At 45.6% G+C, this 13,039-nt stretch overlaps 1 protein-coding gene and 1 long non-coding RNA gene across 2 annotated transcripts in view; both read left to right on the top strand.

Moving 5' to 3' along the window:
- The window catches only part of LOC148130344 (uncharacterized), a 469,114-nt gene that overhangs the window by 412,503 nt on the left and 43,572 nt on the right, over positions 1-13,039 (top strand). The gene's annotated exons all lie outside the window — the stretch shown is intronic.
- P2RY2 (purinergic receptor P2Y2) overlaps positions 10,570-13,039 on the top strand; it is a 46,042-nt gene continuing 43,572 nt past the window's right edge. Inside the window, exon 1 of the mRNA XM_087965970.1 lies at positions 10,570-10,728. The gene's annotated coding sequence lies outside the window, so the exon portion shown is untranslated. The remainder of the gene's footprint in view (positions 10,729-13,039) is intronic.

Below are 13,039 nucleotides of genomic sequence, written 5' to 3'. Positions count from 1 at the left end.
GTCATGATGCAATTTGAGGAAATTGCTGGCAATGGTGCCAAATCCCTAAACCAGAGGTCTCCAAACTTGGCCACTTTTAAGACTTGTTGGACTTCAACTCCCAGAATTCTCCCCCGCCACCATCGCTTGCTCTCTCGTAATCCCTTCCTCTGCAATCTCTCTATGCTTTAGGAGGTTGAGAGAGAGAAAAATAAACAGACATGGCTGGCTGGGGAATTCTGGGAGTTGAAGTCCACAAGTCTTAAAGTGGCCAAGTTTGGAGACCCCCTGCCCTAAATGTTGACATGGGAATCCAAAAAGCCTTTCCTTGTTTGCCTCTGTACAGGTAGTCCTTGACTTACGGCCACGATTGAGTCTGCAATTTATGTTGCTAAGTGAGACCGTTCTTAAGGCGTGTTTTGCCCCATTTCACGGACTTCCTTGCCACCCTTCTTCAGTGAATCACTGCGTTGCTACATTAGTAACACGGTTGCAAAGTGAATCTTAGGATTCTCTTTCCTTCCTTTCCTTCCTTCCTCCCGCTCCCTCCTTTTCTCTCCTCCCTCCATTCTTTTCTCTCCTTCCTTCCCTGTTCTCCTTCCTTCCCCCTTCCTTCCTTCCTTCCTTCTTTCCTTCCTTCTTTTATTTTTTATTTGATTTGTTTGATTTGTCAATTGCTTACAAGATAATAGGTATAAGTATAAATATGAGTAAGAATACAGGAAATAGGAATAATTGGGGACAAGAGGACAGGGACGGGAGGCACGATGGTGCCCTTATACACGCCCCTTACAGACCTCTTAGGAATGGGGTGAGGTCAATAGTGGCTAGTTTCAGGTTAGAGGAGTGAGGGGGTTAGAGGATGTAACAACAGAGTCAGGTAGTGCATTCCAGGCATTGACCACTCTGTTGCTGAAGTCATACTTCCTGCAATCGAGTTTGGAGCGGTTTACATTGAGTTTGTATCTGTTGTGTTGCTCTTGTATTGTTGCGGTTGAAGCTGAAGTAGTCATTGACGGGTAGGACATCATAGCAGATAATTTTGTGTACTACGCTTAAGTCCAACCGTAGGCAGCACAGTTCTAGGTTCTAGCCAAACCCAATTCCCTCAACTGTTCTTCATATGTTTTAGCCTCCAGTTGAAGTCTACAAGTCTTAAAGTGGCCAAGGTTGAGACACCTGCTCTGAAGCAGAAGTCACCAACCAGTGGGCCAGGGACCACAGGTGGTCCACGAGAAAATGTTGGTGGCCCGCAGAGAAATGTCCCTCCCAAAGCAATTAATCCAGGCTGCGCGGGAACACACGGCTGCATCACCACATGGCCCATGGGAACACAAGGCTTGCGTCGCTTGCATTGTGCACAACACAAGGTAGTGAGGGGAGGGGGGAAAGGGCGAAGGGGGGAAACTTGCCCCATTCGTCCCACGTGCCTTGCCTGGCCACCGGGCTGCTTCTTTCCGCTTCTTTCTTCTTCTGCTTTTGGCTGCACGCAAGGAAAGCACCAAAGATCTTTCTTTCTCTCCCCCAAACTCTGCCAGAAATGAGTCTTTGGGACCCTGCAAGGCCTCCTGCTCCAAGAGGCTGCGCCGGTAAAGACTCATTTCTGGCAGAGTTTGGGGGAGAGAAAGAAAGACTTCTGCGGCTCCTGCTGTTTTCCTTGCATGAAGCCAAAAGTCTCTCTCTCTCTCTCTCTCTCTCTCTCTCTCTCCTCCTAAGAATGGACCTGCAGACGGTATCCTGTGATCCCAAATAAAGAATGATTGATCGGTAGGAAAATGGGGTGGGGTATTTTCCTGCAGGCTTTTGGGGGGATTTTTCCAGGGTTTCTGGTCCGCGGGGTTTAAAATGATGAGTTTGGTGGTCCCTGAGGTCAAAAGGTTGGCGACCCCTGTTCTAAAGCAGTGGTTCTTAACCTGGGCGATATTGCCCCCCATGGGGCGATTTCATTTTTCAGGGGGCAATGGAACGAAAAGGGGTGACGCGGGGCGAAGGAACGGAAGGGGGGCGATATGGGGACGATGGAGCGAGAAGTTTTGGGGACACTTTTGAGAGTTTTTTCGTACAGTGAAACCGCTGTATATCTGTCGTACAAAACCCTCCGATCGCTCGCTATTAGCGGACTGAACTGTGTTTTAAAATGTTCCTCCGGCTAGCTTCAGTACAGAACGCCGTACCTACGTGAATACGCATCGCTCATCTTCATACGCGATATGGGAAAAAGACTGGAAATAAATATATTTGCATCGATATGTCCCGAGGACAAGTTTAAAGAAAACAAAACACGTGTTCGCCTAAATTGAAGAATTATTTCCCTGTGTTGGGATCGAGGGGTTATGTTGGGGGAGGGGGGGGGCGATGATAACTTCCTCAATGGCTCAAGGGGGCGATTCTTTCAACGAATCGGTTAAGAACCCCCTGTTTTAAAGCAGGGTTTCCAGCCACAGCTCCTTTAAGAGGTGTGGACTTCAACTCCCAGAATTCTCCAGTCCATGCATGTAAGGCCTGGGGGATTCTGAGAGTTGTGTATAAGGGGCGTGCATAAGCACAAGGGGGCGTGCATAAGCGCACCAACGTGCCTACCGTCCCTGTCCTATTGTTTCTTTTATTTTTCTTATATGTACCCATTTCATGTATTCATAACTATGTATACACTTATTATCTTGTAAACAATTGACAAATCAAATAAATAAAATAAAAATAAATAAAATAAACTCCAAACATCTTAAAAGCACTGAATATTTTTTAAAAAAAAAAAACTGCTCCAAGTTACTCCTTTGAAACTTCTGACGCACCACTGCTGCCATTTAATCAGGGAAAAACATCACCCAGCTCCTCCCGTGAACTTTGACAAAAATGTGCCCAAACAATGGTGCTTGAGCAAAGGTTTTGGATAGAGCTAAACTCCTCCTTTGCATTGATGTCACATTTCTGCCTGTGGAAGGGGAAGAAGCAGTATCCAGTTTTAATTGCCTCCTCTTCTGCAAAAGGTTTGTTTATTGACCATGGTTGTTTCAGACCTTCTTCCGGGAAATATTTTTCTTTGCACAAGCACCCTGCGAGGTACGGTTGGTTTGAACCTTGCAGTCAACTTTCTTTTGGGGCTGGGCTGTCCGGACTAGACTAAACGAGAGGAGACGAGATGAAACGAGACAAGAAAAAAATGCAGAATAGACTAGAACAAGATAGAATAATATAGAGTACAGGATAGGGATAGGAATTAATAGAATAGAATAGAGAAAAAATGCAGACTAGAATAGAATAGAGAAAAAATAGAGAAGAGAAGAGAGAAAAATGCAGAATAGAATAGAGAAAAAAGCAGAACAGAATAGAACAGAATAGAATAATATAGAGTATAGGATAGGGATAGGAATGAATAGAATAGAAATGAATAAAATAGAATAGAGAAAAATGCAGAATAGAATAGAATAGAGAAAAAAGCAGAAGAGAATAGAATAATATAGAGTATAGGATAGGGATAGGAATGAATAGAATAGAATAGAGAAAAAATGCAGACTAGAATAGAACAGAGAAAAAATAGAGAAGAGAAGAGAGAAAAATGCAGAATAGAATAGAGAAAAAAGCAGAACAGAATAGAACAGAATAGAATAATATAGAGTATAGGATAGGGATAGGAATGAATAGAATAGAATAGAATAGAATAAAATAGAATAGAGAAAAATGCAGAATAGAATAGAATAGAGAAAAAAGCAGAAGAGAATAGAATAATATAGAGTATAGGATAGGGATAGGAATTAATAGAATAGAATAGAAAAAAATGCAGAATAGAATATAGAATAGAATAGAGTAGAGTAGAGTAGAGTAGAACAGAAGAGAGTAGAGTAGAGTAGAGTAGAGTAGAGTAGAGTAGAGTAGAGTAGAGTAGAATAGAATAGAATAGAATAGAATAGAATAGAATAGAATAGAACAGAACAGAATAGAATAGAATAGAATAGAACAGAACAAAATAGAATAGAACAGAACAGAACAGAACAGAATAGAATAGAAATAATAATTAGGAATGAAGAACAGAACAGAATAGAACCCTACAGTTGGAAGGGACCTCGGAGGTCTTATAGTCCAACCCCTTGCTCAAGCAGGAGACTGTATACCATGTCAGACAAATGGCGGTCTAGTCTCTTTTTAAAAACTTCCAGTGATGGAGCACCCGCAACTTCTGGTGGCAAGTCGTTCCCACTGGTTAATTGTTCTAACAGTCAGGAAATTCCTCCTTTAATTCCAGGTTGCTTCTCTCCTTGATGAGTTTCCATCCGTTGCTTCTTGTCCTGCCTCTTCAGGGGCTTTGGAGAATAGCTTGACTGCCTCTTTTTTGGGGCGGCCCCTCCAATATTGGACGACGGCTCTCATGTCTTCTTCTCCTCTCTTCCTTGTAGCATTCCGTTTTCGTTGCGTTGTAATTCTGTGGAGTGAAGTGAGTTTTGCCTGATATTACAAGCTTTCTTGCCAGAATTGTTAAGTGAGTCACATGGTCGTTAAGTGAATCTGGCTTCCCCGTTGACTTTGCTTGTCAGGAGGTCTCCAAAAGGAATCCCATGACCCCCCCCCAGGGACATTGCAACCATCATAAATCTGAGTCAGTGGCCAAGCCTCTGAAGGTCCATCCCATGACTCTGGCTAGGCATGCGGCAGGGGTCGTAAGTGTGAAAAATGGCCATAACATGTCCCTTCTTTCAGGGACATTGAACGGTCACTAAACTGACGATTGTAAGTCAAGAACTATCTGTACTCATCCAGCGAGTAATTCAGGATGCAACTGTTGAGAAGCAACCCCGTGTTTCAAACCACAATTATGAGTGCAAAAGGAACCTTGGCTTCCCTTTTCTTTGAAGAAACACACAATGTTCACACAATGACTTTCACTTCTGCAGGCTTTCACACACACACACACACACAACCTCCACCGTTGTTTTGCACTCATTATTGCCAAGGGTTTTATTTTTTCTCATTTTTCTTTTAATTCCCCCACATTTCTTGCTGTCCTTGGGTCTTTTTCTCCATTGCCCAGGATAGAAAACCCCGCCCTCCAAATGGGCAAAATCCAGGATTGGAACTCCTTCCTCACTTTGCATGCCTGTTCTTTTTTTTTAAGGACATTCCCACAGTTTCTCCATCAGCTAGGAGAGAGATTAACAGAGTTGGAAGGGACCTTGTAGGTCATCTAGTCCTACCTTTTTTCCCCCCATGTTGTGTGGAACATGAAGAAAGCAAGAAAGTTTTGCAAAGTTTGTTTTTCGTCTGATTGGGGAGGGAGGGAAACATCCCACGCACTAAGAGCCATCAAAGTGGATACAAAAAAATAATTCAATCAGAATATTATAGAAATAGAAGCCTTGAGCTGGAAGGGATCGCTGAGGTCTTCTAGTCTAACCCCCTGCCCTGGGCAGGTGTCCTCATAGCAGAGGTCTCCAAACTTGGCCATTTTAAGACTTGTGGACTTCAACTCCCAGAATTCTCCCCAGCCAGCATCGCTTGCTCTCTTGTAATCCCTTCCTCTGCAATCTCTCTCCACTTTAGGAGGTTGAGAGAAAAAAAATAAACAGACACGGCTGGCTGGGGAATTCTGGGTGTTGAAGTCCACAAGTCTTAAAATGGCCGAGGTTGGAGACCTCTGCTTTGCTGGCTGAGGGATTCTGGGAGTTGAAGTCCACAAGTCTTAAAATGGCCGAGGTTGGAGACCTCTGCTTTGCTGGCTGAGGGATTCTGGGAGTTGAAGTCCACAAGTCTTAAAATGGCCAAGGTTGGAGACCTCTGCTTTGCTGGCTGAGGGATTCTGGGAGTTGAAGTCCACAAGTCTTCAAGTGGCCAAGTTTGGAGACCCTTGCTGTAGATCATGCTCCAGTGAGTGATAATAACGGAAGGGACAGGTGAGTTCTGGGAACTGCTTGCCACCTTCTGAATGAAGGTACGTACCCCGGGGGGAAAAGTAGCTGCCTGGGGAATTCTGGGAGTTGAAGTCCACCCATCTTAAAGCTGCAAGGTTGGAAAAATTAATGATGTATATAGATCCTAAGCAACAACATGGAACAACAACACCCCATCATTGCTTGACAAAAGTCTTTTTTTATATATATAAATAAATTTTATTAATTTTACAATTAAAACAGACCAACAACACATACACAAATGAAAGAAAAGAAAAGAAAAGAAAGAGAAGAAAATAGAAAGAATAGAAAGCAGTTAAAAACATTCTCATCTTCAACAGAAGACAAAAGTCTTGATGGCGGTTTTAGGATGCCAACCTTCTAAAAAACAGAAGGGGTGGCTATTTTTAGCTGGCTTTATTCTTTGAACTTGGAAGGCTTTAGCCTTGGTGATGCCAGGAACAATCTCGTTTCCTCTACTCTAGAATTAATTGTTCCCCAATTACAATTCCGAACACTGGGCTGGGCCGGATACCTTTTCAGGTAATCCCACAGGTGAGGTGACCCATTATTTGATGCCTACATCAGACCGGCCTCCGTTGGAGGCTGAAGGGTTCCCCGAACCAGTTTTTCCAGGGCTTGTTCCAGAATGCAGAAATGGAGCTTTGCTCACAGGGCAGCCGAGAGTCAACCTTAAAATAAACCAGAATTAACTTAGGGATATAAAGGGAGGGGTTGGCCCACCCATTTGCCATTCCACATTTAGGAATGTTTGTCTGTTTGTCTGGATGTATGATCGTTCTGGAGAACGTAAAAGGATTAGGTTAAAACTAGGTACACATGTTCAGAGCACAATTCTACATTTCAAGTTTGAATGCTAAGCTAAGAGGGAGGGAGGGAGGGAGAGAGGGAAGGGGGGAGAGTGAAAGGGAGAGGGAGGGAGAGAGAGGGGAGGGAAGGAGGGAGGGAGAGAAAGAGGGAAGGAGGTAGAGAGAGGGAGGGAGAGAGAGAGAGTGGGAGGGAGAGAGGGAGGGAGGGAGAGAGGGAAAGGGCAGAGTGAAAGGGAGAGGGAGGGAGAGAGAGGGAGGGAAGGAGGGAGGGAGAGAGAGGGAAGGAGGGAGAGAGAAGGAGGGAGAGAGAGGAGAGGGAGAGAGTGGGAGAGGGAGGGAGGGAGAGAGAAAGAGGGAAGGAGGGAGAGAGAAGGAGGGAGAGAGAGGAGGGGGAGAGAGTGGGGAGGGGGGAAGGAGAGAGGGAGGGAGAGGAAGGGAGGGAGAGAAAGGGAGACCGAGAGAGAGGGAGAGGGAGGGAGAGAGAGAGGGAAGGAGAGGGAGAGAAAGAGAGGGAAGGAAGGAGAGAGTGGGAGGGAGGGAGAGAAAGGGAACGAGAGCGAATACATAAAATACAACACAGCGGCTGCATTCAGACAGCAAGAACAATTAACCAGTGGAACGTCCTGCCACCAGAAGTTGTGGGTGTTCCAACACTGGAGGATTTCAAGAAGAGGCAGGACAACCATTTGTCTGGAAAAGTACAGGGTGAAGATGTCCAAACCTGGGAACTTTATGACTTAAGTAAGCTAGCTTCACAAATTGCAATCTTGCTTTCCTGAATGAGAAAACTGTCTGAATCACTTGCAGTCATTCCTTCCTGTTGATTTGGGATGAGCTTTGGCCTTGTTAAAAATGCCAAGAAAGGAAGACAATCAGGGTCCACCTCCAATATCACTATTAATATGACAAGGGTATCCAACCTGGGCCGCTTTAAGACTTGTGGACTTCAACTCCCAGAATTCCTCAGCCAGCCATGAATGATAGAGTTGGAAGAGACCAGAAGGGCCATCTAAGTCAGGGGTATCCAACCTGGGCCACTTTAAGACTTGTGGACTTCAACTCCCAGAATTCCTCAGCCAGTCAGGAATGATAGAGTTGGAAGAGACCGGAAGGGTTATCTAAGTCAGGGGTCTCCAATCTTGGCCACTTTAAGACTTGTGGACTTCAACTCCCAGAATTCCTCAGCCAGCCATGAATGATAGAGTTGGAAGAGACCAGAAGGGCCATCTAAGTCAGGGGTATCCAACCTGGGCCACTTTAAGACTTGTGGACTTCAACTCCCAGAATTCCTCAGCCAGTCAGGAATGATAGAGTTGGAAGAGACCGGAAGGGTTATCTAAGTCAGGGGTCTCCAATCTTGGCCACTTTAAGACTTGTGGACTTCAACTCCCAGAATTCCTCAGCCAGCCATGAATGATAGAGTTGGAAGAGACCAGAAGGGCCATCTAAGTCAGGGGGTCCCCAAACTTGGCCACCTTAAGACTTGTGGACTTCAACTCCCAGAATTCCTCAGCCAGCCATGTCTGTTTCTTTTTTTCTCTTAACCTCCTGAAGTGGAGAGAGATTGCAGAGGAAGGGATTACAAGAGAGTAAGCTTTGCTGGCTGGGGAATTCTGGGATTTGAAGTCCACAAGTCTTAAAGTGCCCAAGGTTGGATACCCCTGCAAATATGGTGTTTAAAACTTTACTCAATGACTTCCTGATTGACTTAATAACTGCATGGATTTGCTTAATAACACTGGCAAAAAAAAAAAGGCTTGTCAAATCAGGCATACCTCCCTTAACAATGAATTTTTTAGGCTCAGTTGGGCTTGTAAGTTTATTTCATAAATAAATGCACATTTCTGGAAACTTCAGAGTCCATTCCAGGACAGGTAAGTACAACGGTTAATTTAGCTGCCACTGTGAACTTATAATAACCCTGGAAAAAGTGACTTATGACCACTCCTTACACTTACGACCGTCATTATATTCCCAACTGTCACATGGTAAAAATCCAGACACCGGGCCACTGGCGTGTAATGATAATGGTTGTAGCATCCAGGGATCACAGGATGTTGCTAGTTTCTCAGAAGCCAATTCAATGGAAGAAGCTGGATTCGCAACTCATTTAACAACGGCAGTAACTCATTTAACAATCGGGGCGGGAGTCATAAAATCAGGTGTGACTCACTTAGCAACCAAAATCCTGGGCTCCATAATGGTCATAAATCAAGGACTGAATGCATTCCTGTCTCACTTAGAGCAAAAATTTCAGGAGGGTTTGACAAAACTCGCCAAAAGCATTTCAGCTCAAAGGGGTGAAATTTTCATTTTGGGTGGATTTTTTAAAAAAAAAACTTACAAAGGTCAGTTTTTTCACCCCCTTGAATAAGAAAAGTTATTTCTCCATTTTGGCTGCTCTGAAGGGTGTGGACTTCAGCTCCCAGAATTCCCCAGCCCTCCACAAGTCTTAAAGGTGAAGTGTAGCTGGCTGGTGGATTCTGGGAGTTGAAGTCCATAGAGTTCAAAGTGGATAAAGTTGAAAACCGTTGAATAAGAGACGTCTAATGGAGATTCTCCGTCATCCCAGGTCCTGGTAGTCCCAAAGGTGCTTTTTTTAAAAAGAGGCAACTGGACTTTCTGATTTTTCTTTTGAAGACATTTGGCTTCTCGTTGAAGAAGCTCCTTCAGCTCAGAGCCGAAGAAGCTCCTCGGATGAGAAGTGAAACGTCTTCACTTCAGAGTTGAAGAAGCTCCTCGGATGAGAAGTGAAACGTCTTCAGTCCAGAGCCAAAGAAGCTCCTCAGATGAGAAGTGAAACATCTTCAGCCCAGAGCCGAAGAAGCTCCTCGGATGAGAAGTGAAACATCTTCAGCCCAGAGCCGAAGAAGCTCCTCGGATGAGAAGTGAAACGTCTTCAGCCCAGAGCCAAAGAAGCTCCTCGGATGAGAAGTGAAACGTCTTCACTTCAGAGTTGAAGAAGCTCCTCGGATGAGAAGTGAAACATCTTCACCTCAGAGTTGAAGAAACTCCTCGGATGAGAAGTGAAACGTCTTCAGTCCAGAGCTGGAGAAGCTCCTCAGATGAGAAGCGAAACGTCTCCAGCTCAGAGTTGAAGAGGCTCCTCGGGTGAGAAGCGAAACGTCTCCAGCTCAGAGTTGAAGAGGCTCTTCGGGTGAGAAGCGAAACGTCTCCAGCTCAGAGTTGAAGAGGCTCTTCGGGTGAGAAGCAAAACGTCTGCAGCTCAGAGTTGAAGAAGCTCCTCGGATGAGAAGCGAAATGTCTTCAGTCCAGAGCTGGAGAAGCTCCTCAGATGAGAAGTGAAATGTCTTCAGCCCAGAGCCAAAGAAGCTCCTCAGATGAGAAGCAAAACGTCTCCAGCTCAGACTTGAAGAAACTCCTCAGATGAGAAGTGAAAGGTCTTCAGTCCAGAGCTGGAGAAGCTCCTCAGATGAGAAGCGAAACGTCTCCAGCTCAGAGCCGAAGAAGCTCCTCGGGTGAGAAGCGAAACGTCTTCAAAGAAAAACCAGAAAGTCTAGTTGCCTGTTGGGGGAAGCAAAAAAAAAAGCACCTCTGAGTTGGAAGGGGAGCGCCAGTACCGAGCATGGACAGCTGGGGCCAGCAAGGAGTCGCTTTGGACTTTAGATCCTGTTCCTTTCTCTGGACGAGGGTTAAAAGTCCAAAGTTTTGTCCCGACTTTGCTTTGGAGTTGAGCAAGGGGGGGTGGGTGGGTAGGGGGGAGAGTGGCTCTTTGCCGTGCCCTCCCTCCCTCCCTCCCTCCCTCCCTCCCTCCTGGGCCCATGCCGGCAAGGGTTGGCCCTGGCAGGCACCGGCGGGCACGCCTCCTCCTTCCTCTCCTTCTCCTCTTTCACCACCACCACCACCACCAGTGTTGCGGTGGGAATCTGCGGTGGTTGCTGGAGCCCCACATCTCCAAGTAGGACCGAAGGAGGGAGGCGGGCAAGGAAGGCAGCCTTCGTGGTGGAGGAGGGCGGGAGATGGACCCCGAAGGGAGCCAAGCAGCTTGAGAGGCACCTCGGGAACCCTGGAAAGGGTAAGTTGGGGCGGGGACCGGCTTACGAGGCGTACAGATTGCTGAAGCGAACCGGGTGCGACGTGTCTCGGGTTGCCTCTGGGCGCATTCCGACAGGCTCTCAAAGGGCACAGGGCTTCCTTTCTGAGGACTCCTTCGTGCAGCGTTCGAGCCGAGGAGGGTGGGAATTGACAAGAGCTGGTGTTTAAAGTAAGGGAAAGAGGAGAGGAGAGGAGAGGAAACGAAAGGGAAGGGAAGGGAAGGGAAGAGGGAGGAAAGGAAAGGAAACGAAAGAGATGGAAAGGAAAGGAAAGGAAAGGAAAGGGAAGGGAAGGAAGGGAAGGGAAGGGAAGGGAAGGGAACGAAAGAGATGGAAAGGAAAGGAAAGGAAAGGAAAGGGAAGGGAAGGGAAGGAAAGGAAATGAAAGAGATGGAAAGGAAAGGAAAGGAAAGGAAAGGGAAGGGAAGGAAGGAAGGGAAGGGAAGGGAAGGGAACGAAAGAGATGGAAAGGAAAGGAAAGGAAAGGAAAGGGAAGGGAAGGGAAGGAAAGGAAACGAAAGAGATGGAAAGGAAAGGAAAGGAAAGGAAAGGAAAGGGAAGGAAGGGAAGGGAAGGGAAGGGAAGGGAAGGAACGAAAGAGATGGAAAGGAAAGGAAAGGAAAGGAAAGGGAAGGGAAGGAAGGAAAGGAAATGAAAGAGATGGAAAGGAAAGGAAAGGAAAGGGAAGGGAAGGAAAGGAAAGAGATGGAAAGGAAAGGGAAGGAAAGAGATGGAAAGGAAAGGAAAGGAAAGGAAAGGAAAAGAAAGGAAAGGAAAGAGATGGAAAGGAAAGGGAAGGAAAGAGATGGAAAGGAAAGGAAAGGAAAGGAAAGGAAAGGAAAGGAAAGGAAAGGAAAGGAAAGGAAAAAAGAACAGAGAGGGAAGCAAGGAAGGAATGGAGGGAGGGGGAGATAGAAAGAAAGAAAGACAGAAAGAAAGAAAAAGAAAGAAAGAAAGAAAGAAAGAAAGAAAGAAAGAAAGAAAGAAAGAAAGAAAAGAAAGGAAGGAAGGAAGGAAGGAAGGAAGGAAGGAAGGAAGGAAGGAAGGAAGGAAGGAAGGAAGGAGGAAGGGAGATGGAAAGAAAGACATACAGAAAAGAAAGAAAGAAAGAACAAGGGGAGGGAGGAAGGAGAAAGGGAAAAAAATGAAGGAATGACACAAAGAAGAAAGGAAGGAAGGAGAAGGGGAAGAAGGAAAGAAAGAGGGAAGGAAAGAAAAAGAAGAGAGAGAGGGAAGCAAGGAAGGAATGGAGGGGGAGAGAGAGAAAGAAAGGCGGATGAAAGAGAGGGAGGAAGAAAGAAAGACAGAAAAGAGGGATGGAGGGAGACAGAAAGAACGGAGGAAGGGAGAAAGAAAGAAAGAAAAAGAAAAAAGGAAAGAAAGAACAGGTAGGGAGGAAGGAGAAAGAAAGAAAAGAAAGAAGGAAAGAAAGAAAAAGAGAACAAAGGAAGGAAGGAGAAAGGAAAAGAAAGAGGGAAGGAAAGAAAAAAGAGAGGAAAGTAAGGAAGGAGAGAGGGTGAAGGAAGGAAAGAAAGAGAGGAACGGAAGGACGAAGAGAGGGGGGGGGCTGAAGGAAAGAAAGAAAAAAAACCAAAAGTGCAGAAAAAAGAGAAGAAAATATAAATGTAAATTGAACCCTGGATATATGTCTACTGCACAACTTTCGTTTTTTTCTTACATCGCCTATTGTTTCCAATCACCAAACCCACATATCCTAATTTCATTTTTGTTTCATGGGAAAAAAGGCCGAAAAGACGCTTTCCATCAACATCCAATTTAATCCACACCTTTTCCCTAATCAAAGCTGTCAATTTCATGCTTCCAGCCAGCTCTTCCCTCTTCTCCACCTGCTCTTCCACTGTGGATCAGGTCCAATTTATTAATAACAAAATCATAGAATAACGGAGCTGAAAGGGACCTTGGAGGTCTTCTAGTCCAACCCCCTGTTCAGGTAGGAAGCCCTCTACCCAGGGGTGGGATTCTACCTGATCGGACCGGTTCTTTAGAACTGGTTGTTACGATTCTGCCCAGTTCAGAGAACTGGCAAATCGTGCCCCTGGCTGGCCCCACCCTTCCGCACCCACTCCTTACCTGGCAAATCTGCCTGCTAAGTTGCTGTTTTTCCTTTTTTTCCCCTCCCTGACCATCAGCTGTTCTTCTGTGCCGGGAGATTTAGATTAGCTAGAAAGCAGGAAATCCTTGGATTTCTTGCTTTCTAGCTAATCTTAAAGCAGAGCTGAACCTTCCTTAGGACCGAAGCTTCCATTTTTCAGTGCAGACTCAGGTAGCAGATGGC

Source organism: Notechis scutatus, chromosome 5, assembly GCF_049901735.1.
Source record: "Notechis scutatus isolate UNSWTSFEM ecotype Mainland chromosome 5, rNotScu1.2, whole genome shotgun sequence".
NCBI classification, from domain to species: Eukaryota; Metazoa; Chordata; class Lepidosauria; order Squamata; family Elapidae; genus Notechis; species Notechis scutatus.
This window is presented reverse-complemented; position numbering and strand designations above follow the sequence as displayed.